We start from the raw sequence: 27,640 nt of genomic DNA, 5'->3' as shown, positions 1-27,640 counted from the left end.
TATGACCTCAGGCACAGCAAGGAGCTAGGAGGCATCATTTAATTCCATTTGAAGCTCATGGGGTTAACCAATACCGCAAGCAGACATACACCGCCATCCAGTTCACCTCGTCCTCCACCTCAGCACAGCCTTTTCTCAGAGGACCTCTGCCCAATTCCCATCAGAGACTGCCTCACTCTTTCCTGTAGCTGCAAAGCAGACACAACTCTTCCTTGAAGTGACCAACTCGGTGCCATTTTTCCCATCTGCAGAAGATGAAGGTAGAGCAGAGGGGACAGCCAGGCCACACAACTGTCGTCTTGCACCTGGCATTGCCAGGACACACTGCCAGGTGCATCCAGGGAGATAGGTGGCATCTGAATTGCACACTCCTTCCTGCCCCCGCCAGCCCATGGCCAGCATCCTGTCGCAGCCACATCCTGGTCGCCCTGACGGCCCTATCTCTGCTCATGACAAGCGCAGGCTTGCCTTGTCATCACTGCTCAGCAGAGAAAGTTACTGCTATTTGCTGCTGTAACAACAGAAATGCTCAGTTCAGGCTTGCGTTCATTGTACCTGTGCTGCTCGTGAGGGTGCATGTGAGCCCACAAGTCTACAACCAACATGCAGCAAAATGCAAGAGTCATGGTGGCTCACAGGTCAGGTCCCTCCTCCCCGTGACCCGGTGGGACGGCTTCCTGCCCCTGCCAGCACCCCTTGCCCCCTACACCATGCCTGAGGCTACAGCAGCCAGGAGAGAGACAGGGCTCTCGCCTCTCCCAAGCGGTGGTAGATCTCCATTGTGCCAACACCACAAGAGCGTGATGAGGTCCACTCTGACCCAGGAGGCACCTTCCCAGCTCAGTCCCACAGTCCCTGCAGTGGCACCCAGCCCTGATTTCCCACAGGGCTGGACAGGTATAAAAGTCCCCAGGACTCTCAGCACCTCAGGTGTGATGAGGACAAATTCAACCAAGATCACAATGGCCTCTCCCACTCACTGCAGGCTTGGGATGAAGATGAGTAACTGCAGGGTTTTACTGCTGGTGAACTCAGCCAAAGAGCAATTTCTCTCCATCCATCAAGGAGGAGACAAGTACAAGCAAATATTATGGTTGTGCATGTTTACTTTTCATTTTAAAATGATGTAGAGTTATATATAATTTAGGTCCTTCCCACAGGCTCCTGGCAAAATGCCCTTCGGTCTTATCTGCAAAGGCAGAAGACAACAACATTCCCCTCTGGTTCCAACATCATTTCAATTCAACCCACAACAGCACCTCCGGGAGCTCCAGGTAAGACAATATTTCTTGCGACCCAACCTGTGTTTAAAAGATCTTGGCTTGGGCTTGTCTTTCACCAGGTTTAACTCAAGAAATGTTTACAAGATCAATTATAGGACTCAGCAGACTTGGCTAGTTGAACTGCATCTGCCTGGCTTTACTTTCCATGCTAGCTGTCCCTGTCACCTTGTGAGTGAGGAGGGGACAGCTGGCTGACCCCACATGCCCTCCCCAAGGCATCCAGCTGAAGCCTGCTGTGAAACCACCCTCCCCAGCAGCAGCATGGGGCCCAGCATGGTCCCAGACGGGCAGCAACTCACTGATGCCCATGCATGCACTCCCTCCTGGCCACACATCTACAGCTGGGCAGGACAGGGACAGCCTGACTGGTCACAGCAATATCTACCTTGAGTATCTGTCAAACTACTCCATTTGTGACCCCATTTCTCTAGCAGAAGGCTGCAAAAGTCAGTCTGGGTCTTTAAGTGCAGAAATACCCAGAATACAGAGGACAGACCCAAGGTGCCAGAAGAGCTACACATCTGCTGCATCACAAGCCATCAAGCCATGATGCCACGACCAAATCAGACATCTTCAAGACATGATCTCAACAAGCATTTCTCGCTGGGAAGCATTTCTCGAGACTCAAGGCCCCCAAACCCCAAGACCGGCAGAGTTCCTCTCCACAAAGTCCCTCTTCTCAGTTGCCTGTACGCATCCCTCAGCAAGGAGCACTCCCAAGAGCCTCGCACCAGAGAGGACTACACAGAGGCTTAGCAAAACCATGCCTTAACCAGGCCAGCTCTGCTGGGGAAGCAGGCAAGAGACAACAACAGATCCCAAAGACCTTGAGAGACAAATCCCAAAAAAGGGTCTGCCCCTCGCGGTCACGTTCATTCCCGCTTTGGCTTAGGTAGGGAAAGACAAACAAGTGCACAGTACAGACGTACCCAAATTGCTGCCATCAATTCCAGCACAAGTCTTTCCCCCACTGAACTCCCCAGAGAAATTCATGCAAAGACTGTCCCTAAGGAGCCACCTCTGGGTTTCACACCTCCCCCAACAACCTTTACGGGGAATATCCAGAAATAGTACAGACAACAGAAATTTTACAACAGAAATAGTAACAACAGGCAGGCTTTTAGCTACAAAAAACTGAGGTCCTCCTAGTTCAGAGCCACAGCAACAGATGCTCAGTGGTCTGCACACAGCTAATTCTGATTTTCATCTTGCAACATGAAATCCCAGCTTTCTATCACAGTCCTGCAAGAGATAACAGCAGGAAAGCCTCTTTAGTAACACAGCTTTACGCTGTCAAGCTCCCATCTGGCATAACTCAGTATGACTCTTGTGCCTCCAGATCACCAGCTACAGTGGCCGAGACTTCGGAGTCTGTATACACCTACACGTGCACATCTGCATCTTCATTTTTATGCTTAGCACAATACAGACCACTTATTTTAATGCACCATTTCAATAGGCAATTTATCATTTCAAAGTAATTTAAAGCAAATGCCCAAGCAGCAGGGATCGGCTATCACAGTTAAAGCACTAAGTAGAGTCTCTGAACAAACTGCTGGAACACAAATTTACCAAAAAAGCGCATATTTCGCAAAAGATTGTTTTCTTCATTTGTTTCTTCCAACTAGTTAAATTTAAGGTACAGCTCATAAAAAGCTGAGAAAGTGATTATAAGTTAAAAAAGCCATCCCAAGCTGAAAGGAAAATAAGTTGAGAGGCTAAGATCTACAAACTCTAAAATCCTTAAATACATGATGATCAGAAACAATCTGTTCACTCACTGTCTGATAATACTGATGCTGTATTATCGACAGTAAGAATCAACATTTCTCAAAAAAAGAATAAACTTAACACACAAGTAGAGTATAGAAAGCAAGGTTTCCTGTTTGCAGATTTAAATCTAAAAGCAGTAGTTTACAATGCCTGAATTTAAATATCAGTCCTCTGGTATGGTTTGAGTTTTCTTATATTGTTCAGATTTTTCAGAAATTGACAGTTTAAAACCTCTGCAAGAAGTCCAAGTTTCAGAGAAATACAGTCAGCACTTTCAGAAAAACAGGCATCCCTAGCATAACTTTACAGTGGTCACTTAGAAACTGAAGGAACCAGACTCCCCAATCCCTTTAAAAGAAAACCTTACCTGTGAAAATAATTTCAGCAAGTGCTAATTACACTTCTCACATAACAGCCTGCCTGAACAGTGTCTGTTTTTCTGACTGCTCAAAAGTTGCATTCACTTTTAAATCTCCTTTACACTTGAAAGTCTTACCAATATTCAGAGCTTAGGTTTTTTTTATTATTTTTTAATTTTTTTTAAATCAGTATGGCTATTCTTGTAGAAGTCGAAGCGTGAACACCAGTTAAACTGGGATGAAGCAGCCTTGCGCTCGGATCCTTTGTTCCCATTTCTTCGTGGACCAGATGGCTCAGCCTGACCGCCACAAGGAAAATTGTCATTTTAACCGTTCCAGTCATCAATTTTTAAGTGCAGACAAGCTCCCAGCAAGTCAGCCATCAGCATGAACTGACACGGGTCCCCCCCATATGACTGGCAGGTGCATGTACGTGTCCCCAGTCGACAACCCCATTCAATATGACCTTTTCATTTTAAATGAAAAACACTTAAAAGCCTGCCCTGTTCTGACATGTGTATTTTTACATCTGTGCCAATATATTTGTTATTTGCTGGCCAAAGTCCCCAAACTCAGAAATCTCACGTTATCTCCTTCGCTGCGGGAGCCCAGATCCTCAGCTGTGCTGGCCACTGCCAGCGCCGAGGGAGCCGTCTGAAGTCTCCATGTCCTCACACATCGGAAAATCAGACCCCTTACAAGCAAACCTCAATTCAGAGTCCAACCCTGACTTAAAATTCAGCTTATACGCCTGGGTAGCTTTATACTTGAACACAGCCACCTGGAGACACGGACTGATCTTGCTATCCCAGGACAGTGATGCCTGCAGGATCTGGCCCTGACTAACAGCTTTCAGTGTTTGCTTCTATGCTTCTCAGGTTTCATTTATTAAAATTAAACTGCTCGATTCAAAAGTACACTGCTGAAGTTATCTAATAAAAAGATCACGCAAGATAACAAAAGCTGGAGACGCGTTTCCTCCGCTCTGCTGCCAGCAGCGGCACCTGCTCAGAGAGTCATCGATACAAACAGCAACGGCTAATACACCCGGCTGCTGCCATTTGGGAGGCCAGATCCTGTGTTGGTGTAAAGCAGCAACTATGCAAATGGTGAGTTTCAATCTGCAAGGAAGCACACACCCCTCCTTTATCGTACTCGGCATGGAGCTGCTTTTAAATCTGCCGCAACCCCATGTGTCAAAATTGGCCATAATGGGACTTATCGCTTCCAAACTCCTGGTCCGGCCATCGCGCTGGAGGAAGGCTGGTGCTGGCTGCAGCACGGATCATCAGCTCCGATGGGGAAAATTAGCTCCCATAAAAGAGCAAACTTGCCGGCAGCCCCTGCACGCTGCAGGGCGCAGAGCCTGGCGTTAAAGCATTGCCCCGCGGGAGCCCCAGGGTCCCGCAGCAGTGGCACACCTGGCTTCGGGGCCAAGGGGCTCATTTTTATCTTTGCTGTCACACTCGATTTTCAGGTTTGTCCTGGGGTTCATAAAATGAGACTAAAACCAGAGGAAAAAAAGGAGCAGGAGAGTAGGGGGAAGAAAGAGGAGAAACCGCTCCAGCGGCATGGCAGCACTGAAGGGATGAGATACAGCTTGCACCAAAGGGATGGCATCCAGCTTTCCCAGACGGAGACTGTTGTATTGTAACAAACGAAAAAATTATTTGGCGCAGGACAGATTTAAGCAGTGGCCGAGGAAGCTGTGAGACAGTCCTACCTACAGCACCCTGGCAGCCAGGAGCCACCCCACTGGCTCTCAGCCAGAGCCACTGGGCAATGGTTGGGGACCAGCCCATCAGCAGGACTAGCCATGTCACATCCCTGTTATTTTAAAGGCACGAGGACAGCTAGAAAAGAAGGGTGGCTAAGGAATGAGAGGAATCAGCACGTTTGTGCCAGAAAGCCTGCGGGTCCCATGCTGGAGCGACCTTTCAGCAGCTCCCCATCACTGCCAGCAGCGCTGCCTGGGATTTACGTGTCTGTAACTGACACCAGGATTGGACCCTGTATTTTCAAGCACAGACTACCGGCCTCATGCTGTTCACACTCCCTCAGTCTACTGGAAGTGGAAGATTTTCAAAACAGCCTCATTGATTTTTATTCTTTTTTTCTTTCCCCCCCACTGTTTGCTGTCTGCATTTCACTAAGCCTGGTCAGAGAGACCTCAAGCAAGAGGGGGGCAGTTTCACTTTCTCACTCGAATGCACCCCAGCTTCTTGATCAAAGAAGGATAACTGATTTCGCTTTCAAGTTCTCATGCAGTATCAGAGCACCACAGAGCCTGGGTTTCAAATAAAGGATACAGTTTTGCAATTCAAAACCAAAAAAATGTCATTTCTTTCCCCCCCAAGGAATGGCCATCCTCACCAGGCAGCACCAGCAGAACGCTGCCCTAACACGCCTCCCATGTCTTAAGATGCTTGGTCAAGAAAAACAGACCAACAGTGACCAAGAGCACAAGGGAGCAGAGGAGGAGCGCTGTGCCCCAAGGCACGGGGGTCAGGAAGGCACCCACCTCTCCCCACTCCCAGCCCAGGGTCTTCAGCAGCCCGCTTTTAGGTTGAAATCTTCTAGGGCAGAGATGGCATTTTTGTGCACATTTGTTCAAGTCTAAGGGTTTTATTATAAAGTTTTATTGTAAAGGACGATGTTCCTTTAACCATTTTGGTTTTAAATGGCCAAAATTTGAATGCAAAGGTCACCTTCTCCCAGGCTTGCTTGGGTACCACCACAACGAAACCCTTGACACCATGGTGGGCTCTCTTACCGCTCTTCTTAAACCCATTTGTAAATGAAACTTTTAAAATTTTGAGCCTACATGACCAGACAGCCTTTGTGTTCAAGGCTTCTGTTTTATCCAGTTTGGGCCAGATCACTTGAAAATAACAACAAATACCTGGCAGCCAAGTGGGTTCCCCACTCCCGTGCCCGCTTGGTCAGGTTAGGTATTTTTGAAAGCGTTGTAATCCATCGTGATGTTTAAAAGAGCACAACAAGCCAGGACCAGGAAATCTCTCTGGTTTAGAAATGTCTGTCCCCTCCTTCCCCCCATATCCAAGGATGACTGAGCATTAGCTACCTTCTTTCATTTTTATACCTTAATAGCAAACTGCCCCAGTTTCAGCCGTGGAACAAACACCTTCAGATGGGATGAGTGACAAGGGCCCTTAAAAAAAAGAAGAGTTCCTCAGTGTAGTTGCTCCTCTTTCCAAACAGCTGGATCAAGAGGCCGAGGAAGCATATTCCTTCAAAAACAGAAAAAGCCCTGATGGGGCAGAGGGGCCCAGGTTAACGTGGAAGCATGGCAATCAGCCAGCAGAGAATGGAGCGGCCTCACCACCAACTGCTTTTCATGAAAACATTTTTGTTTTCAACAAATGTTGTTACCATCACAAATAGAAGAATAAAAAATAAAAACCTAAATTTTTTTCCATTACAAAACAAGAACTGAGTTGCAAGCTGACGCTTCCCGCAGAAAACTCCATTTTTGAGAAAGGAGCCATTTATACCAAATACAGATAAAAAATTCTGGAGCGATTCTGACAAGCCCTAATAACTGCTCTTACTACATTTCAAAACTAGGAGGACCACAGATGCCTGTGGATGTGTCCGCCTTCTGAACAAGAAAGTACCATTACTTCCATCATAGATGGAGACCGAGACATACAGAAAATACGTTAAAAAGCTGTTTTAGTTCCTAAATTACCTCAACTTCAGCTGGAAGCCAGGCTCCTCATTGATTTTGGCCCTTATCACCAAAAGAATGAAAAAAAAAAAAAAACCCAACAGAGGCAGCGTTTCAGGCCATGCTTTATGCTTTTCCTCCCTGTGACAGCAAAACTAGTCTGTCACCGCAGAGCCCCCACACCCGGGCTGGGATGGGGAGGGACGATGGCAAGGGTGCTCTGTGCTGCTCCTCGCTCCTCTGAGCCACCGGATCTTCACCGCAGACAAAGCCACTGCCAAAGGACACCTGAACATCATCACCACCACCCCTGGGGTGTGCAAGCCTCAGCCCAGCACTAATAAGTAAAATAAGGGGACGGAGGGGGTCTCCAGTGCACACAGCAGCACGACAATGGGAAGGAAAGGCGATCCTAATCCCCTGGCTCAGCAGGACTGCGCACACGCCGTCCCGCAGCGAGGCTGTCAAATGCCCGTCTATCTCAGCACAACGACCTGCAGGACGACGCGCAGCTCCACACGCTTCCCCTACATGTCAGGGAGGGACTTTCTCCCCACCCCAAGACGACAGCAGTGGGGATAGGGGACACAAGCCTGCAGCCATCATGCCATTGGCTCAGCACCCGGCCCTATACACACTCCCGTCCTCCCAGCTGGGGCTCAGGCTCAAGCAAAGGGAAGGCGGTGGACATCCCTCCATCACCTTGTGCAGGAAAACCAGCTGTGCAGACTTCCATGGGAATTCTGCAGATTATCCTCCCCCCAAAGGAGCTTAATTAATTGCCTATAAAAGGGGATTGTGATTTATCTCACAACTTCTTTCAGTACAGTAAGTGCAAGTATTGTCACGTCTCCTCTCCTTAAAAATTAAGGATAGCAAGTCTTTAGCCCCTGTGTGCCATTTTATCTTGACGCAGAGAAGTACATAAGCTGGACTTGCATTGCATTTCCTTTATTTTTTGCCTAGCACCAACAATGACTATAAAACTGCACCCCTGGACCTGTACGATTTGGTTCATTTTTACTACGTTCCTGTTTCTTGGTGGAAAGAAAGAGGCTTTTGGTTTGCCCAACAGCAAAGCTACCAATTAAACATCCTCAGCACCTTTACTGGACCTCATCAGTACTCACAGGGAGAGATCATGCTTCTTCCCATGTATCTGATGGTTTCTCAGCACAAAGTTTTCTTGGCTATTAATTCTCTGTGTTCTTTCCAAGAGTTTGCCACACAATATCCTCCAGCCTGCTGCACCTAGGCGCAGTATTTTGGAAGAGCACATGCCTATTTGTTTGAAACATTAGCTACAGTGTGTGGGTGCAACATCACACCGAGGGTACAAAACACTTGAGACCAAGAAAGGTCTCTTCAACCTGCTTCCACCTCGCTGGTGTGATTCACGGGAGCACCTAACAGCGTAACACCATCATACCTGTCCTCGCCTACTCCTACCCTACCATACTGAGCTTGTCAGCGGGAATTTTGTCGCCAGCCTTGAAACCAGCATTTATGTTATAAAGCCAAGTGTTTTTATTTTTTTACTTGGTGATGAAGAAAAACAGAAAGGAACTGCAGAAGCTTTTGGAGACAAAGATCTCTCCAGGACGTGCCAGCTGATATTTTCAAAGACTGACTTGGCACAACATCAAGGAAGATGGCATCCAACTTGCAAGCAAGCAAGACCAGCTCCTTGCCAGCCATCAGCCAGGCTCAAGGAGCATTAGTGACTGCAGTCAGGAAGAAGGAAGGAGAGGAGGAAAGAGAAAGACAGACTAATACTGCACCTATCACAAGAGGTACAGCCACATGCCTGGCCACCACCCAAGAAGGAAACACAGACAATAAAATGAGGTGGGACCTCTGTGAGCAACCACAATGTCTCAGACAGCAGTGGCCATGCACAAGTCAGCACTTGCCAAGACTGACCACGCAGCGGTGCGTGAGATGCCACACTGGGCCTTCAGCCTAGAAACAGGAGACATGCATGGGAGGCTGCGTGGGAAGAGCTGGCAAGTGAAGACTGTCCTATCAAGGCTGCAAATCTGCACATTGCACACAGAAGCTCACACCAGCCTCGCGTAAGCCATTCGCCCGCAGCCACTGTATATCTAGTTACAACCCCCAGAAACACAGCTGACTCGATCACCAGGCCTTTATCAGCGTTCACAGAGAGCAGAGAGGGTCAAGAGAGCCATCATCCAGGAAGAGAGGACAAGCACAGTGAGCTCAGCGGGAACTTGACAGGCCAAGAATGACTGCAGTCATGGAGGACGGACGAGAGCGCGCTCGCGTCGCCCTCTTTTTCTGTGGCTCTCAAAGACAACAAAACCTCTGACTTTTGATTAAACCACGCTACTCTCAAAAGAGAGGGCTGCTTAGAGGCTTGGGGACTCAGTGAGAAACTATTTATCTCAAGGTCATGGGTTCGTACCCTCTTCAAGTTGTTTTTGCTTAGTCAATTAAAACAGGGGACTCGATCTGCATTAAAAAAAAAAATGTTACTAAAGGCACAGCCAGATACTACCTTGTGAAACAGGCAGATTAAGAAAATAAAGCCCCTTTGCTGCTCCTTGCAAGCCCCGCAGCCGAGCACAGCAACTTTGGGAACGCTCCCTGTGCAAAGTGAACACAACCTGCTTTCGCACCCAGGGTAGCAAAGCAAAGGAGGAGATTGCAGGTGAGCAGGCACAGCTGCCATCGCCAGCCTCCAACAGCAGGTTAGGCACATCCCCGTAAGGAGCATTATGGATGGAGCTGATCCTGCCCTGGCCTCTGAACCTGGTCCTGGGAGACTTCTGCCCATCCCTGTACCACTGCTTTGAGAGGAGGTACGTTCAGCTGGTGACCACTGCCCAGATGGCTATTCCTCCTACACCAGCTGGTGCTCAGAGGCAAAAACCCCACCATAAGGTCATGGGGGTGATAAGTAGCAAGACTGGAGGTGTGCTTCTGCCTTTCCACACGCAGAGCAAACAGCATCCACGGGGCTCCAGCCCTTGCTGCCAGGGAGCCTGACCACTTTGGACTGGACATCTTCCAGTCCTCAACCCAGTGGTGACATCAGACAGCCCCTCCGATTTGCACTGAAGGAGCTTGAACACTTCGATGAACACTTAGGATCAGCAGAAGTGAGGAGACCCTCTGTCCTCCTCCTGCTGCAGGCCCAGCCCCAACGGTGACGGAAACGTGTCAAATGCAGAGGTCGAGCAAACGGGGAGGAGAGAGGACACCTTCCACTACATCACCAGGCCTAGAACAACACATGGAAGTTAATGCGTCTCTGAAACCAATTACTGATAGAAACCAAATTATCTACGAACTCCAGCAGCTGCATTCGGGGTTCCTGGTAGTGAGCACAGACACAGTCAAAACCTTTTTTTGTTGTTGTTGGGTTTTAGCCCATAAAAAGTCAAGATAAAAACATGCTCCTGAACGCGGGGTGCACACACTCGCCTCTGTCGCCTTTAGTGGCTTCCCACTGAGAAAACACATCCTCCCCCCTCCCTCTAAATGCAACTATTAGGTTTCACAAAATTTTTCATAACTCCATGCGTTTCCAGTATTTACCCTTTGGCCCAACAGAAGAGAAAGGATTCAAGCACAAACTCCCTGTGCAGCAGGAAGGAGCTGCTGGCCATTCTGGGGCCCTCCCATGCATCATGGTCAGTGCAAGGGTAACGCGGCAAAACAGAAGGGTCTGGAAACAAACGGGAACCAGAGTTTTCTTCCATTCACCAAAGATGGTAGTTATTTTGGGGAGGACTGCATATCCTTTTGGCTTTTAATTAGCGGTAAACCAAGTCAACCTTGGTTCATATGGGAGTCTGTTTTAGACCTGTTATAGACCACCCAACCAGGATGAAGAAAGAGGCAGATGAACTATTCTATAAGCAGCTGGGAGAAGTCTCACAATTGCTAGCCCTTGTTCTCGTGGGGGACTTCAGCTTACCAGATGTCTGCTGCAAATACAATACAGCAGAGAAGAAACAGTCTAGGAGGTTCCTGGAGTGTGTGGAAGATAACTTCCTGACACAGCTGGTGAGTGAGCCAACTAGGGAAGGTGCCCCACTAGACCTCGTTTGCGAACAGAGAAGGATTTTGTGGGTAATGTGATGGTTGGAAGCTGTCTTGGGCATAGTGATCACAAAATGATAGAGTTTTTGATTCTTGGAGAAGTAAGGAGAGGGGTGGGCAGAACTGCTACCTTGGACTTCTGAAATGCAGACTTTGGCCTGTTTAGGAGATTGGTTGACAGAGTCCCTTGGGAAGCAGTCCTGAAGGGCAAAGGAGTCCAGGAAGGCTGGACATTTTTCAAGAAGGAAATCTTAAAGGGACAGGAGCAGGCCATCCCCACGTGCAGAAAGATAAGCCAGCAGGGAATAAGACCAGCCTGGCTGAACAGAGAACTTTGGGTGGAACTCAGGAAAAAAAGGAGAGTTTATGACCTTTGGAAGAAGGGGCAGGCAATTCAGGAGGACTAAAAAGATGGAAGGGCCAAAGCCCAACTAGAGCTTAATCTGGCTACTGCCTTAAAAGACAGTAAAAAAATGTTTCTATAAATACATTAGCAACAACAGGAGGGCTAAGGGTAATCTCCATCCTTTATTGGATGAGGGGGGAAACCTACTGACAAAGGATGAGGAAAAGGCTGAGGTACTTAATGCCTTCTTTGCCTCAGTCTTTAACAGTAAGACCAGTTGTTCTCAGGGTGCCCAGCCCCCTGAGCTGGAAGACAGGGACAGGGAGCAGAATGAAGCCCCCATAATCCAAGGGGAAATGGTTAGCGACCTGCTACACCACTTAGACTCACACAAGTCTATGGGGCTGGATGGGATCCACCCCAGAGTACTGAGGGAGCTGGCAGAAGTGCTCACCAAGCCCCTTTCCATCATTTACCAGCAGTCCTAGCTAACTGGGGAGGTCGCAGTTGACTGGAGGTTAGCAAATGTGATGCCCATCTACAAGAAGGGCTGGAAGGAGGATCTGGGGAACTACAGGCCTGTCAGCCTGACCTTGGTGCCGGGGAAGGTTATGGAGCAGATCATCTTGAGTGCCATCACGTACAGGACAACCAGGTGATCAGGCCCAGTCAGCATGGGTTTATGAAAGGCAGGTCCTGCTTGGCTAACCTGGTCTCCTTCTATGTCAAGGTGACCCGCTTAGTGGATGAGGGAAAGGCTGTGGATATTGTCTACCTAGACTTTAGTAAAGCCTTTGACACTATTTCCCACAGCATTCTCCTGGAGAAACTGGCTGCTGATGGCTTGGACGGGTGTACACTTTGCTGGGTAAAAAACTGGCTGGATGGCTGGGCCCGAAGAGTTGTGGTAAATGGAGTTAAATCCAGTTGGCGGCCGGTCACAAGTGGTGCTCCCCAGGGCTCAGTATTAGGGCCAGTTCTCTTCGGTATCGTTATCAATGATCTGGACGAGGGGATCGAGTGCACCCTCAGTAAGTTTGCAGATGACACCAAGTTGTGTGGGAGTGTTGATCTGCTCAAGGGTAGGAAGGCTCTGCAGAGGGATCTGGACAGGCTGGATCGATGGGCCAAGGCCAATTGTATGAGGTTCAACAAGGCCAAGTGTCGAGTCCTACCTTGGGTCACAGCAACCCCATGCAACGCTACAGGCTTGGGGAAGAGTGGCTGGAAAGCTGCCCGGCGGAAAAGGACCTGGGGGTGTTGGTCGACAGCCAGCTGAATATGAGCCAGCAGTGTGCCCAGGTGGCCAAGAAGGCCAATAGCATACTGGCTTGTACCTGAAATAGCATGGCCAGCAGGACTAGGGAAGTGATCGTGCCCCTGTACTCAGCACTGGTGAGGCCACACCTCGAATACTGTGTTCAGTTTTGGGCCCCTCACTACAAGAAAGACCTTGAGGTGCTGGAGCGTGTCCAGAGAAGGGCAACGAAGCTGGTGAAGGGTCTGGAGCACAAGTCTGATGAAGAGCAGCTGAGGCAGCTGGGGTTGTTTAGCCTGGAGAAAAGAAGGCTGAGGGGAGACCTTATCACTCTCTGCAACTACCTGAAAGGAGGTTGTGGAGAGGTGGGGGTCGGTCTCTTCTCCCAAGTAACAAGCAACAGGAGAAGAGGAAACAGCCTCAAGTTACACCGGGGAGGTTTAGATTGGCTATTAGGAAAAATTTCACCAAAAGGGTTGTCAGGCAGTGGAACAGGCTGCCCAGGGAAGTGGTTGAGTCACCATCCCTGGGTGGATGACGTGTAGATTTAAAAGACATGTAGATGTGGTGCTTAAGGACATGGTTTAGTGGTGGACTTGGTAGTGCTAGGTTAATGGTTGGACTTGATGATCTTAAAGGTCTTTTCCCAACCTAAACAATTCTATGATTCTGAGTGAGAAACTATTAGGGGCTACGGCTCTGCAACCAAGGAAAACAAATCTGTACCAGTCCTTCACCCCCAGGATAACTTCTGAGTGTCAAGCACAGTTACCAGGGGAATGAATAGCTTCTCCTGCGAGCTCCTCACGCAAACAAACTAATGCAGACAAAAAGGCCAGGCAGCAGCAGCAGGCAGCACAGGGCGAGTCAGATGCACACGCTTGGTGTGCAGGGAGCAACCGCAGCAGGTTCAGAGTGATGAGGGAGAAGGGGCAGTCCACAGCCAAGGCTTCTCCTTGAGATGCTGATTGGCAAAAACTGGCAGGGTCTGTGCCCTGAGGAGACTTCAGGAAGCTTTAACTGAGAAGACAGAAGCACACCTTGGTATCCGTAGCTGTCATCCATATTTAACGGAGACTGATAAAGATCTGAGTGAGGAAACACCTAAGAAAAGTCCTTGATTTACTAGTAATCCAGAGCTATCCTATTGCTGCCTCCCATTCCACTCAGCAGCCTTATAATTATAACTCTGCCTGAAAAATCAGGACAGCCATCAAGCCAGAGCACAAAATAGAGGCCAGGAGAAACAAGTAGAATCCTCAGCCCTTCTTGAGCAAGAAAGCCAAGCATCTAAAACATCCCAATCATCTTTCAAAGCACCCAGGGGAAAAAAAAAAAAAATTAGATGCAGCAGGAGCTTGTTTTTGTTCCCAGTTGCTCTTTGCAGACCAGCTGTTGGGGCACTAATGATCCATTGAAGAGGATCGATTCCTGTTTTCTCCCCCTTTCATTAAGAGGATGAATATGGACCTTGGAGGCTACAGTGACATATGTAAGTCTTCCTTACACTTCACTCCTCTGTGATGCGCTACAGCTTCATTTTCTCTTTGGAAAGTTAGCCAAATAGCCTTTTTTTTTTTTTAGGGGAAAGCAAAGCATCAGGCAGCTTCTGGCCCATGGAACACTGAGCAAACTTCTCCTGATAAAAAAGGCTGCAAGACACTCATTACCAGAGATCTCCGAATACTCCATACAGGCAAAGTTACTGCAGTGGAGTTCCCTGGTCCTCCGTGTGTCATCTCTGGCAGCTGGCTGGGGTTGTACTTCATGGTGGGATGGAGCAGGAACAGCCAGGACATGAATTGCAAAGTGCAGAGTCCAGAGACAACTCCAGAATAAACTGCTGCTTCAGCAACACACATCCATATAACTTGCTTGACATCAGAGGCATCGTGGAGCTTGCAACTAAACGTTCACATTTCAGGAAAGATAGGGAGGCAAGCAAAGGATTCAGGCCAGTCAGGAGCATCATGCCTACAGACACCACCGACAAGGACATGGGCACGGCAGCATGTGGACAAAGGCAGGCAGCAAGCAAAATCCACAGCTCCCTCCTTTCAGTTGCATTTTAATAAAGTGCAAGTGGGCAAATATAGAGCGCTAAATCCCATTCCCCCTCAAAAACTAAAGGAAGTTGTGTCTTTGACTTCAATGGAAACGGAGCCTGGCCCTTGCATAGCTGAAGGCAGGGAAAGCTGCTGTGGTCAGACCAGCCCAATGTAGCAGCGGCAGGTGCTCTGCAAAGCCGAACCCACACAGCCATGAACACGCCCCAGCTTAGATGGGCTCTTCCAGCAGGTGTTATTTGAATCCTGGGCATCTCTCTAGCAAAGTGCAATGATATTTAACTTCCTTGTGGGCTCAGGAGGCTGCCAAACATCTGTTGGGATTAGTTGGTTCATGTTTGTAAAGTGCACACAAATGCTATCATAAGAAAGGGGCTGACCTATTTATGGATGTGAATGCTGGACCGAGACCCAAACCCACATACTGTATTTGCACATATGGCTGTACCTCCCCTGCCAGATTTTACTGCGTGAAGCTAGGATGGAGGCACGAGATGTCACCTAGAGCTTACAGCCCACTTTTGGTCACTGCTAATTTAAGTGAGTCATACTGCTTCCCTCCTCCACTTTACCCCATCCAATTGCACAACCGAATTTTGTTAACAAGCTGGGCTAGTGTGGCTCTACCAGGAGCCCCCAAATGCCATATGGATTGCCCTTTGCAGGAAAAACCCACCTTCCCTCAAGCCTCCACTGCACTCCCTGGAGCTTTACCAGGGCTGCAGATCACAAACTCTCAGCCCACAGATCTCCGGCAGGCTCCCAGAGGCCAAGCTGCAGCAGATCAGCCACCCAAATTCCTCGTGGCAAGGGACTTTGCATCAAGTTTCACATTTCTCTTGGGTGTCCCACCCTCCCACACAGGCCTCCTGTGAGTAAGGGCTAAGGAATGAGACAGAGAGCCTGCACGGCTCAGAAACCACAGTGATAAACAGCCGTGTGGGAGATGAACTCCCCAGGAAGGACGAAGAAGAGCCCAAGTAGGTTCCAGATGGAACCAAGCACATTTGTTAAGGGGATTATAGGTGGCAATGGCTTCCGATGGCAGGGCCACAGGAGCTGTGACTCAGAACTGCTTTGCACCAAGTTGCAAGTCCTAGACATACAGCTTTGCTCTGCCTGAAGCTACTGCTCCCCTTTCCTCCACAGACACATTTCAATACTTATCAGGTCTCCATCTTAGTCACATTCTGCTAACACACACTTTTTACATCCTTTTCATCTTCCCTCATAATCAGTCGCTATGTCCCCAAGTCAATCACTCTGCTCTTCTCTCACCATTCTCTGGTTTATCTTCATCTCCCAGGGCAGGAGCTCCCCAGACCCAGACACTGCTCCATGGGTGCAGCCTATGCTCTCTGCTCGGGTTCACAGGACTTCAACATGCACAGTTTGGCAGACTCATTACTCTTCTTTGGGTAGCATAATAAGTGGCAGGCTCAGCCCAAGATGCTACAGGTCAAATTTAGAGATACGGACAACACAAGAAAGTGTTGTCCATGTGATATGGAAGCAAAAACAAAGAGAAGGACGAACAAGAACCCAGGAGCATACCAATACCATACCCAGAATTACTCATGTCTTTCATTAGATGGATAGGCCTTGTCTTGTTCTGGAGATCAAGAGCATCTGGAATCACTTCCATTACACGTCAGGTAGAATGTGCACAACTAAAGCACGTAGAAAATATTCCCATCTAGCAGGTGCATCTACCAAGACAGCTGGAACTAAACTAGATGATCCATTGTGGGACTTCCTGATAATACACAGCTACCTTTGTACATCCAGTTCCACCCATGAAACTGGGCACACCCTTAATCAGGTATGAATCAAATCATCCGAGACATGAGAAATTTATCAAGAGCTACTGCAAAAACCGATAAGGTTGCTTGTGCCTCACTGCACTTCACCTTCAAGGGATGGGGAGCAGCCAACGCAGGCAGACAGCCGCCCTGAACACAACAAAGCTGGAGCATACCACTTTTGCTAGGACTTCTTGCGCATGACAGCATGACCCAAGACCTAAAACACCATCTTAGGCGCGCAAATGCATACAGACCAGAGGCTTGGGCTACGGCATCCAGGGAACTCCAGCAGGCAGGGAACCAGAGTGGTGCGGGTATGGGTATGACACCCCAGTGAGCAGCCTGACCCCAGACAAGGTGGGGCACTACCAGCACAGATGATCATTGTAACACACCAGAGCATGAGTCCTCCCTTTTTCACCCCAGGGTACATCACAGCAAGGCAATACACCAGCTGGTGCAAAGGCAAAGTGATGCCAACCCATCTGCCCTGCACCCTCAGAGAGATCTGATACACACCTGTAAAAACAGTGACCACAAAACACTGCCCAGAGGTCACGTATGCAATGAGGGCATGGGAGATAACTTCATCCAGAATAACTTACAAATGAACCCACCCTACAGTGATGCTTGTGTGTAGTAAGGCAACGAGCTCTGCTCTTGTAGCTCCTTCTCCTCTGACTCTACAATGCGGTCCTTAAAAACTTCTCCACCAAATTCCCCAGCCTCTACACAGCCCGAGTTCACAGCTCTCCCATGCAGCAGAGCAAAACACACCGTGCCAAGCCATGGAAGAAGGCGCACACGCACTCCATAAGCTGCCGTCCTTTCACCCAAACACTTCGAGTACCTGCGTGGGTGAAGTGCCTTGGAAAGACACGCTCATTTATATTGTTTTAAGTTCATCTGCTGCTCTGGCCTCATTCCCAAATCTTATACACTGAGGGAGACACTTGAAGAGGCATTAGGTGCCAAGAACACCACACTCATCCCTGCAACAACACAGAGGTCCAAGGCGTTATCCCTAACTTCCAAAATATGCTTCTGCCCCACAATTTGTCACTTAATGCCACTGTTAGAGGCTTGCAACTTGACTACTTCACTCACAATATGACCTCCTGCACTGTATGAGGCTGACTTCATTGCAGCGAGGCTATAGCCATTCTGCATTCTACGGCACCACTTCAGAAGAAAAGAAGCCAGACATCTTCCCAGATCACTTTAACCCTTTTGCCTGTCGTTTCTTCCACATCTGTGTGCCTTGGGAGCAAATCAGGATTCGGGTACAGGACAGTGCTTAAACACTTGCTTATCTTTAGGCACACAAGTAGCCGCAGAGAGTTCAGCTGGATTACTCATACACTTGAATTTCAGACTTACTATGCGGAAGGTTCACCGAGCCCTCCTTAAATGGCAAAGATGCAATGCCGTGTTTTCCAAGCTCAACTCTGTGCATCCCAAGGAACCCGAGAAAGAACTAGATTCTCTAAAAAAGCACCGAAGTGGAACTGTGCTAGGGAAGGCATAATTTTCATTCTCCCAAAAAATAGCCTGCTGGATCAGAAGTGATGGAGAACCACCACAGCTCTAAAGGAAGCCTAAACTACCCTAAAAAATGGCAGTCTTACTGTACACAGGAAAATAAGCTACTGAGGAAGTGTCCAGCTGATGATGTGAAGTCCCCCATTACCCATTCTACTCCTTGAAATATGTTTTTCTACATAAATACCACCTGGATCTTAACCATTTTTGTGGTTCATTTCTGGACATCCCCACCATCACGTTTCAGATTCAACAGCATTAAACTGCCCTGGCTTCTAAATGCCAGAGGCAAAGACCAGCTTCCATACTAAGCTAGGCATTTCAATACCCAGGCAAGATAAGTACAGGCCTTGCCCCCCAGTCAAGGATAATGATGATAATGCGCAAGAGGCAGGTAAAAGCAGAAAAGATGGGGGAGATGGACTGTAAAGATAGGCATAACTGCAATAAGCAGTTCAGAGTAATCTCCGGAGTTACGTGGAAAGGATGCTAACTTCAGTCTGTAATTACAAACAATTCTTTTCAACCACTTCTCTGTTTGATTATCAGTTATGACTGCAAACTAAAGAGAACAACCCTGGTCTAACTGGCTTTTTTCTCCTGGATTTCAGTGTCAGGGATGATGCGAGACTCCCAATTTCACTACTCTACAAGCCTCAGTGTCCCATCAGTAAAATGGCAAGAATAATTTTCCTTCACCTCAGGAAGGCACTGCAAAAATAGTCCCCCCAACTTGCAAAGCACTCCAATAAAAGACCAAAGAGCACTCCAGAACAGCACAAAAGGAAATTAATAATTGTGCATTCAGTCCCAAGTTTGAATAGTATGTAGTAAATAAGGCTTGGGGCCACACACCGCACAAAAAGAAAAGAAAATGAATAGCTGCTCATTAAGTATCACCTTCCACTCTGGACACAAAGAGTAGGTGCTCTGGCAATTAAGTGGCTATATTATAATACCCGCTTGCAGGGGAGGCCAAATTAAGGTTTCATCAATGACCTCCATTCTAGCATTTCATAGCTTTGGAGCACTTGGACTTTGCAACTTTAACACCATTCTTTTAACCAAGTTCACTGCTTGTAATTAACTACAGGACTGCCACGTGGCTGCCGCAATCACTATCTGTTTCTCTTGGGAAATCCAGATTAAAGGCTTGTCTTGGCCACAGTAATAGCTTGAGGTATCTCTCAAGATTTGTCCAAACCCCTGAAAAGCAAAACAAGTCTCTACCTCAAGCAATGAGGTGTGTTAAATTCAAGCCAGCTGATCTCCTTCAGGGCTGAGCTGCAGTAGGAATGCTGCTGACACCCGGGCAAGTGAGGCAGGGGAGATGCAGCAGCTGGAGTTACAACCACTTATCAGCTGCTAATCCAATCGCTCTCCCAACCCAGTCGCTTTGTGCCACGCGCTGTCTGGGAGACTCCTCGCTTTCATTCAAGCTTGCCTCATTAAGTGGAGTAATTCAAGTCTGTTAAGGTGAGGTAATAAACTGCTGAAATAGAAAGAGCTCCTTAGGGTACATGCACACAGCACATTGAAGATGCACATGCACGTTACTGAGATATAAACCACTGCAGTTGGGGTACAATGAACACAGCAACTGCAGCAGGACTGCCTGCAAGTCACCTGTGAAGCACCCCAAATTTCTCTTCCAAAAAAAAAAACCTCACCAACCTGAGTTTCATGCAGCCAGCCACACTGCTGAAAAAGCCCTAGAACAGATATTTTAAATTTGCTCTGTTATGCTTACCTAAGGCTTGGAGCTGGACTGCTTTTACCCCATTGTGCAGTGCTTCCCTACCCACCCCACTGGGCTCCACAGCCCCTTCTTCAAGGTCTTGCAGCACGATCTGTCAGCCTCCTCCACCCTGCCTGCCTTCCCCCAGCTGGCCAGGCTGGTCCCACAAGAAAGCAGCAGGGTCCTGGTTCCTCAGCAGCATTATGGCCCCCAGCTGCGCAGCCCTGGCAGAGGCTCTCGAGCAGGAGGAGAGATCAGGAGCAGGAGGAGAGATCAGGAGAGAGGGAGAAGGGGAGACAGCTGCAGATCCCCATAATGAGATCCACTGGCCTAAAAAAAAAAGGGGGGGGGGGGGGAGCGGGGAGTTACAAATTGATGCATAACCAAGACCTGACTGTGTAATTCGGCGCTAACAGCGTAGTTTACTGAATGTTAATTAAATCCTCAGTGCCTGTTACCAACTGTGGAGATCAACTTATTTTTAAATTAAATAAGCAATAAATGCTTAGATGAACTTCTACTAAATTTCACCCAGTGAATGAAGTATGTGGGGCTTTTAATAGACATTAAACAAGATAGTTATGGCAAGTTAGTTGATATTTTATTACCTAAAGATAATGGCCATATTAAATCTCAACTAACTATTCCACTGGCGGCACAATCATCCAAGACTTGGCGGAAGTTTGCCTGCCTAGAAGCATCACCGGGCAGCAGTAGCAGGGGAAGGAAGGCAGCCAAGTGCTGAATGGCACCTACTTAGAGGATGCTCAAGTGCATAAACCCACTTAGGCACAAAACGGGATCCCTCCCAGCCAGATCTGGAAACCCCAAAGAGGGCTGACAGGGGCTCTCACACAGAAACAAAGCTGGCATAAATCAGAGACCCTCAAGCATCCCAATCCCCCCAAACCAAACAAAGCAATTTATGGGGTTACCGAGGAATCACTATTACGAGGCTCCCTTATGGCATCAAGGGCAACAGAAAACATCCTCACTAACAGCCTGCAACGCTCAAAAGGTTGTATCTTTTTCTAAGAAAAGGTTATCAGCAGCCCACAACTCCACCAATGTTTGTTTTCCTTTCCCGAGCGTATTGCGATAGTTTGGGAGTGCTTCTGAGTGACTCACATGTGTGTCACTGTCACCCACAGATCCCAACAACAGATACTGACAGTCTAAAATGACAGAGACTTGCTGACAGCAACTTTAAAATGATCATTTTCATGCCAGCTCTTGCACTTGCTCAGAACGTGATCGAAACCAGCTCTTTGAGATGAAAGCAGAATCTCCACCAAGGTGTCTCTACCGGTAACCTTAATCACAATGATTAAGTGTGGGTAGTGGGTTTTTGGTTTGTGTTTTTTTTTTTAGTCTGGATTGGAAAGATCGCGAGCCCTACCTGCCCTGCCGTGCCCAGAATCAGGAGGAACGGAAAGAGCCAAGCCCTGCACTCTGCTAACCCCCACTTCTTGGGCAGGCACAAGCTCTCGAAAAGCTTTTAAACTTTGTGGGGTTTTTCTGGTCTGTGGTTTTCGGTTTGATTTGTTGTTTTCTTTTCTCTGTTTGTTTCTATTTTACAAAACAAAAAGCGCCTGAAATTAAAAAGAGGAAAACACAGAGCTCTTCAGGCTTTACCGATGCTCTCCTCCAGCATCCCAATGCACGTGTGAAAGCCAATCGCAACACCTTCCCTCCAATCCCTCCTCTGGAACCGTTGTTCATAAAGTTATTTCAAGTCCTGTATTTTCCTACATATAACCCATAGTCTTTAAAGGTATTGTTCCTTATGAATCTGTCCCCCAGATAACCCACATCCTTACATAAACTATGGTTTCCGTCTCCTCCGCTCCTGCCTGCTTTTGAAGCATGGCTGCAGTTCCAGTAAGCTCTCTAACTTTTAGCAGAATTACCTTGCTACGAGAGCAAGAGGGAGATGATGAAGCTACCCGGGTAAGAAAGCAGGCTGCGGAGGACGGAAAGCAGGCAAGAGCATCGCTGTCTCGCTCATGCGTGCACACAGCAAACACAGATGCCGATTCCCAGACTTCTGGCGGGTCACATAGACTTGGTATTCATGTTGGTTCCCTGAAGGCTTCTCTCCATCAAAAAAATAACATCCCTAAAAATCACAGATATACCTAAAGGAAACGCATATTTCTTCGTCATCCCAATGCCATCTTTAAAACATCTCCATGCATCCACAGGGACCTCTCTCCACCTGAAGGGATTACCAGGGCTGCCACAGACTGCACTGGGAAGAGCACAGACAACCAGCCGGAGGTGAGACCCAGAATGGTCTGGGGCCAGCCGGAGCAAAGGGTGTGGGTGCTGCCCAGAGCCACGGCAGGGCTGGAAGAGTTTATTAGGAGAAAGGCAGAGTTGTGTGGGTCAGGCTTTCAGAAGCTTGATGAGGAACGAAATGCCACCAAGGATGTATTGTTCGCACAACCATGATGGGCAAAGGAATAGAGAAACCACTGCGGGCACCCTGAGGGTATATGTTTCCACAGACGCACGGAAACTGTCTTCTTGCAAACAATTTGTCATCCACCCAAGCTACTGCTTTTCTCCAGCTACAGTCAGCAAGAGATGTTTCAGTGAAACCTACATGAAACAGTCTCTTCTTTCCAATTAGATGTTTATGATATGAGCCATCAGCATTAGCTGGTATAACTCTGAATGTACCTGACATTCATACAACCATCCCACCTCCTTTCCAGACTTGGCTGAATTCTTGTCCTCCAGCAACGTTCTGCATGATAAATGCCACCATTTAGTTACATGAAAAAGCACTCAATTTTGTTCATTTTGAATCAGCCGCTTTCACCTTGGCTTGCATTGGTACAAAGGAACAGAGATCCCTTTCCCACAGCACTCACTGTTTCTGTGACACCTTTCTACCATATGTCCTTCATATAGGAGTGATCCCAAACTACTGGTCAAACTCCCTTGGGTTTTCCAGCTCCCCACCGTTTTTACTATCCCTCTCCAAAACTGCATACACCAGGCTTCACTGATCAGAAGGGAGTCATTTAAGTTTTATAGTCAGGCATTATACAGCCAAACACAAGCAGCGATTTTAACAAACAAGGCAACAGTCAGGCTTCAAAATTAAGTGAGTGGTGTCTCCACTCTGACCATGAACCCCCACACCGTAATTCGTACTATGAGTTATAATTAAAAATACATACTGATGGTCATGTTATATATTTAAAAACAAACACTCCCACTCCACTGAGACTGTAGCTGACAATATTAGGTGCCTTCCAAGACTCACTAGTCCAGCTCTGGAGCTTCACCCCTGAACATCCTAGAGAAACGAGTGCTTTGGCAAGGGATACACACCTGAATCTGCACTTTCATCGTTTGAAAGCTTGAATTACACTGCACCAGTTTCTGATTCTGGTAAGACAGAGCCCATTACCTCTCATTAACACAGGACAGCTGAAGATGATATTCAGAGCAATGCAACTTTGAGATCCAATGTGCTCTGCAAGTTTCCATGAGACAAGGCAGCTAAACTGCACGGGAACCTGGGATCTTCTGTACCCTAACTGTGACTGATGGGATATGGGATCTGAGCTCCATTCCTGGCCCACCAGCCTAGAGGCAGGTTTTTGCCAGTTTGCCCGGGTTTCACTAGAGCACATCACAAACAGTATCATTCAACACTGTCACCCCCTCAAGCTGGGTGACTGCTTGTCCAAACAGCGACTAGCAGAAGGGGACAGGACCCACAGAGCTGGAGCCTGCACCGAGATGGGCATGCTCACCAGTATCCTGTCCCAACACCCAGGCTGATCTCCAAATCATGCTCTGAAGGTGAAAATCTCACGTCGGTGAAACAGGAATTGGAGCTTCTCTGCCCAGCCAGCTTACTGGGAGGCACCTGGTACCAACCACACCAGGCGATTGGGACTTGCACGACAGAGAGACAACCACACAACAAAAGCTGTAATCCTCGCCGACCTGGGCACCATGCGCCACGGAGACTGCGCAACAGCAATGCATTGCAGTTTGGGGCTGTACCTACAGAAGCTTCAATGAGACACAGTTTCAACTTCATTTTCCTCGAGGCGTCCTCTGTTTCCACCCAGGAGTTTACCTAGGCAGCCTACAAGGTCCACATATCCCTCACTGGAACTTCTGGACAGCAGGACCACTGGCAACACAGGACACGTGCACGGCCAACATGCCCATGGCCTCCACACAATGCACACACTCTGGGGCTGACTTTTGGGAAGAGGGCATTAAAAATCACTCAAGTTCCCTCTCTGTGCACAAGGAGCACATTTTCACAGTCCAACAGACTCACACACCACCTACCCACTACTAGGCACCTCTCTCCAGCCAAGAGACCCCCAAAAAGCCTACGATGACCTTCAGCAACCCATGTGCTTCAAACAGGCCCTCCAACCACAGGGCTGGGAGAAGAGCCTACAAGGACCGGAAGACATCTGATGGCAGGAGAGCCACCAGCACCATAACTGATGAGGACTTTGCACTGCCACCATCCTGAACCAGGTTCCCCGAACTCGTTAGCTTTTCCCAACAACAGCCAACGCAAGCTGACTCAGGTGGAAAAAAAAAAACAAAACTGAAGAAAACAATTAAAGGAAAACTATATATGAAACTCAACAATTAGAGGGCAGCAGGGTTTAAGGCCCCATTGGCAGCTCCAGCATCTCACTAGAGCTGCAGGCAGGATTAGACACTGAGGGTAGGAGCTCGCTGCCCGGTGGCCCTATGGCCACCACCCACACTGTCACCTGCTGACAGCCCATCCCACAGGGAAAAACCCTCCAACAAACACTAAACAACCAAAAGAGGGGAATAACAGGGCTAATAAATTTAGGAGTGATAGGATGAAAGGTCATGGGGTAGACAAGGGGAGACAGAGTAGGCCAACAGGCAGAGAGAAGTCTTCAACAGTAAATCTTTCTCCTCAGACAGAACTATTTCCCCGAGGGAAATCCCATATTCCAGAGTATTATTTAGCCTTGCCTGGGCCAGTCCGGCTGCAGCAAGGGTGGAAATAACCAGAAAGTCCCTCAGATCCCCAAACTGTGCTGCTGAGCAGCAAGCTGGGCTACACACAGGAGAGCGACCAACATTTTCCAGAGTGAATGTGGCTGGTAATGTATAGATGAAACGCTGTGTTCCATTTTCTGGCTCCAAGAGCTCCCCTGCCTGCCTAGTACCCCATATCTGTAATTACTTGGTGAGCCAGCACCTGCTGTATCACCCAGCTCCCAGACATCCAGGGACTCCCCGCTCTCTCTCAGATTTTGCCCCAAAAATCATTCCTGGAAGGTATAAGCACAAACTCTACAGGTAAATGAGTCCAAGGAAGCAAAGAAATTCTCAAATCTAGAGTGCTTCCAAAAACTTAAAGATTTCCATGCAGGACCTTGCATTTCACATGGGTCAAAACCACTTTCTGCACAGGGGCCAAGATGTTGTGGATATGTAGGAAGGCACATCACCAAGCCTGACGGTTCCTGCAAACTCTTAAAACTTTGTGTATCATTCACCTAGCAAGAGAGAAAGACACCAAACAGGAACCCAACTCAAAAACCAAATAACTGGGCCAAAAAGCCAACTCCTACAGGCACAGTAAAAACAAACAAACAAACAAAAAAAATCAAAACAAAGCAGGAGAATCCAACGCTCATTTGTCACCAACGGCACCAAACTGCACCTCGAGGTACAGTAGCCAGAGCAATTACGGCAAGAGTTTCTCCATCAACACCTCCTACTCCGGAGCACTGCCTTCTCCCCAGCACAGCCCCAGGGCGTGGAGAGTGCTCCTGAACAACAGCAGGAATAAGATTTGCCTGTTCAAAAGGGGAGGGCAAGAGAAGGGGGAGGAAAAAAAAAATTATTAAAAAAAAAAAGCCCAGGGTGACGTAAGGGTGTGGGAAACTTTTACGTCCTTACCTGCTGGGGAAGGGTGGGCCTCCCCTGGCGTATAAAAAGCTGCCAGGGCTTTACTCAACTCGTTATTTACTACCGAGCCCCGGCCGAGGGGTCGGCCGACGCAAGGTGCGGCGGCGGGACCGCGCTGCAGCCGCCGCGGGGGCGGAGGCGGCCCCCGCCCGGGCCAGGTGCACCTGCGGCCGGCAGCGCCGCGCCGCCGAGCCCCGGCAGCCCGGGGTGGGGGAGCCGGCCCGCAAGCAGCCGCCGCCCGGCGCGGAGGGAGGGCGCGCAGCGGAGCCGCTGAAGTACCGGGGAAGTTTCCCCCCGCCCCACACCCGGGAGCTGCCCCCACCCCGCGGCCGAGCTCGCACCGCACGGCACCGCACCGCACGGCACCGGGCCGGGCCGGGCCGTCCCCCCCCCCCGGCGGCCTCGGCGCCCCGGGCGGGAGGGAGGAGCCAGGCACGGCCCCCCCCGGCGGCCAGCAGCGCTCCCCGCCCCGGCCGGGGGCTCCAGCTGTTGCACAGCTGCCTCGGCAGGCGGAGGGGGGGGAGAGGAAGGGGGCAAGTTATTATCTGCAACAATACCTCGGGGGGAGGAGGCAGCGGAGGCGAGCGCGGCGGCGGCGGCGGCGGGAGGAGGCGGCGGGGGGAGGTGGGGCCGGGGGCGGGGCCGCGGCGGTGCCCGGGACCGCCCCGCCGCCGGCCCCTTCCGCGCTCCGCGCCGCTGCCCCGCCGCGTCCCCCGGGCAGCCCCTCCCGCGCTCCCTGCTCCTGCGCCCCCACCCCGCGGCCCGCCGCATCCCCCCGGCCTGCCCCTCCGGCGCTCCGCCCTCCCGCATCCCTCCCTACGGTCCTTCCAGCCCCTCCCGCGCCCCTCTGCATCCCCCTGGCCGCGGCGCTCCCGCCTCCCGCATCCCTCCCTCCGGCCCCTGCGCGCCCCCCTGGGCCCTTACCTCCTCTCGGGCGGAGGAAGGGGGGGCGGCAGCCCCGAGCTCGGCGGAACGCCCCCGAAACAAAAAGCGAAAGCGGCGGCCGCTGCCTCCCGCCCCACCGGGCTGCTGCGCTCTGCCCGGGGCTGACGTCAAGGGCCCAAATTCCTGCCTTTCCCTGCAGGCAGATTTGTCCATGTAAGGGCTGGGGCCGGGGCCGGGGCCGGGGCCGGGGCCGGGGCCAGGGCGGCCGCACGGCGGGAGGGGGCTGCGCTGCGCGCACGGCGGGGGGCGGCAGCTACCGCTACCTCGGGGGGCGGGGGGCGGGCGGACACGACGGGGCTGGAGGCAGCCCCGACCCTGCAAGCATCACCCTGCTGCCCTGTAACCCGGGGTGTTAGGCCCAGAAATGCGCAGCGTGGCTTGCAGTGTTCAGCTTTTCACGGAGAAGTTTTTGTCCAGGGCTCCCTATGATTTTTTTGGTGCTTTTCCAACCAACTTTTTCGCTGCTCTTCCCCAACCGGGACGCGTAAAAAGGTGGGGGGAGGTAAAAGATGCTCGGAGCTAGAAAGGAGGTGCCTGCTCGGAGATTCAAAACAAAACCTGTCGAGCATACTAAGGAGAGGGGGAAGGGAAACTGTGTTTTCTGATCGCTTTCTGTTTGATTGTTTTGTGGCTATTTATAAGGGCTGCAATAATTCGGATTTTGAGTGTGATTATTTTTATAACAGAATGTTACCCTGTAAGTAGCTGTTGGGTATCTGTATTTGTCCTGAAGAGAAGGGGAAGACAGAAGGGTTACATTGCCTTCAGGCTCTGGAGGGGAGAGTTGCCAAGCCTTACTCATTTGGAAAGAGAT

The 27,640-nt window shown here is 49.5% G+C and overlaps 1 protein-coding gene across 6 annotated transcripts in view; it reads right to left on the bottom strand.

The window, feature by feature from the left end:
* Positions 1-26,938, bottom strand: part of LPP (LIM domain containing preferred translocation partner in lipoma) — an 826,113-nt gene extending 799,175 nt beyond the window's left edge. For 4 of the 6 annotated variants that reach the window (XM_075507129.1, XM_075507135.1, XM_075507127.1 and 1 more), the window contains exon 1: positions 26,439-26,510. The gene's annotated coding sequence lies outside the window, so the exon portion shown is untranslated. Of the gene's footprint in view, positions 1-26,438; positions 26,511-26,805 lie in introns of those variants that run through there. The other 2 variants (XM_075507128.1, XM_075507132.1) reach the window with 1 other exon arrangement.
* Between the last annotated feature and the right edge of the window lie 702 nt (positions 26,939-27,640).

This window comes from Mycteria americana, chromosome 7 (assembly GCF_035582795.1).
Source record: "Mycteria americana isolate JAX WOST 10 ecotype Jacksonville Zoo and Gardens chromosome 7, USCA_MyAme_1.0, whole genome shotgun sequence".
NCBI classification, from domain to species: Eukaryota; Metazoa; Chordata; class Aves; order Ciconiiformes; family Ciconiidae; genus Mycteria; species Mycteria americana.
This window is presented reverse-complemented; position numbering and strand designations above follow the sequence as displayed.